This window comes from Pan troglodytes, chromosome 10, assembly GCF_028858775.2.
Source record: "Pan troglodytes isolate AG18354 chromosome 10, NHGRI_mPanTro3-v2.0_pri, whole genome shotgun sequence".
Taxonomy (NCBI): Eukaryota; Metazoa; Chordata; class Mammalia; order Primates; family Hominidae; genus Pan; species Pan troglodytes.
Window position 1 is genome coordinate 101,730,099 of NC_072408.2, and position 2,011 is coordinate 101,732,109.

Here is a 2,011-nt window from a genome sequence, read left to right on the forward strand (position 1 = left end):
ATCCTGGGCTCAAGTAATCTGAGTAATCTGCCCGACTCCGCCTCACAAAGTGCTGGGATTACAGACACCCCGCCAGTGTTCCTCTTTAATTATAGTCATGTGCTGTGTAATGACATTTTGGTCAACAACAGACTGCTTATACACAGTGGTCTCATAAGATTATAATACTGCATTTTTGCTGTACCTTTTCTATGTTTAGATACACTAATACCATTGTGTACAATTGCCCACATATTCCGTACAGTAACATGCTGTACAAGTTTGTAACTTAGAGCAATAGGCTATACCATATAGCCTAGGTGGGTAGTAGGTGATACCATCTAGGTAGGTTTATGTAAGTGCCCTCTATGATGTTGGCACAATGATGAAATAGCCTAATGACACATTTCTCAGAACATGTCCCACTTGTTAAGCAACACATGACCGTTTATCCCCAGAACTGAGCCCAGGACTTCGGTGGGCTGTGGTCCACAAAGACCAAGATGTGCCATCCTCTCCCCTGCTTGGTTGTTTATTCATTCATGTATTCATTCACAAACAATGTTAAGAGTCTGTATGTTTATTAAGCGACCCTAAGAGAGAATTGGCTTTTTTTTAGTGCACTTATCATACTCTTGACTCAAAGTGAACTTGCAGTGGGCTAAAAGAAGGGTGAGTAAACTCTTCTGTAAAGGGGCAGATAGTAAATGTTTTAGGCTTTGCTGTTCATATGGTCTCTACTGCAACCACTCAACTCTGCTGTTGTCACACAAAGGCAGCCACAGACAAAATGTAAAACTTCATTTACAAAAATAGGCAACTGCCTGAATTTGGCTATGAGCCATAGTTTGTCGACTTCTGAACTAAAACATAACATAAATGTTTTATTTTTCCACCTCTCACCTACTGCCTCGTGTTTGCAGTTGGCGGTTGTTGTTTCAACAGAGTGCAAGTCCTTTCATTTACCTCTATTCAGCTTTATTTCATTGGTTTGCCCATTCCTCTACCCTGCTGAGATTTTCCTGAGCCCTGATTGTGCCACTGACCAAAGTAACCCCTGTCTCTCTTAACCTTGTGTCATCATCTGCCAATGATAAATGTGCCTTTTTATATATTTATCCAGGTAATTGATTAAAATTTTGAGCTGGAAAGATCTGAGCACAGAGCCTTAATTTTTGCGACAAGCAATGTCCCTCCTTGTAAATTCTGTATATTGTTCAGGACTCAGTCCAGTGCCACTTCTTCCAGGAAGCTATTCTTACAGCTGCTCTCCCTTCCCAAGCCACCCTGTCCAGTCTGAGGAGGGTGCCCTTTGAATGTAAGTCCATCCTACCTTCCACATACCTCTACCCTAGCACTACCGCTGCCCTGGAATTATGCTTCCTCTGTTAGACTTTGTACTCTGTTCCAAATCATGGCACAGAGTAGGTGCTCAACAAATGTTGCTAGAATTAATGAATAAAGGAATGAATGAATGAATGAATGTGTGGTTTCATGTATGGGTTCTCCTTAGCATCTTCCCTTCATCAAAAGTTACTTTTGGGGGGCTAGATGCAGTGATTCATACCTGTTATCCCAATACTTTTGGAGGCTGAGGAGGGAGAATCACTTGATGCCAGGAGTTTGAGACCAACCTAGGCAACACAGCAAGACCCCATCTCTACAAAAAAGTTTTAAAAATAGCTAGGCGTGGTGGCAAGCACCTGTAGTCTTAGCTCCTTGGGAGGCTAAGACAGGAGGATCTCTTCACCCCAGGAGTTTGAGGTTACTGTGAGCTATGATTGCACTACCACACTTCTGCCTGGACAACAGTGTGAGACCCTATGTCAAAAAAAAATTACTTCTTTCTTGTTGCCTTCCTTTGATCAGCAGCTTGGTTACTGGAATTTAATAAACTAATTGGAGAATGGTGTAAGTGCAAGATAACAGCTCAATGTACCATCTCTATCTCTTCCCAGATTGCCTGGGAGGTTATGTTTTAGAAGAGTGTCCAATGTCCTTATCTCAAAAGTCTAAATAACATGGCAATTTT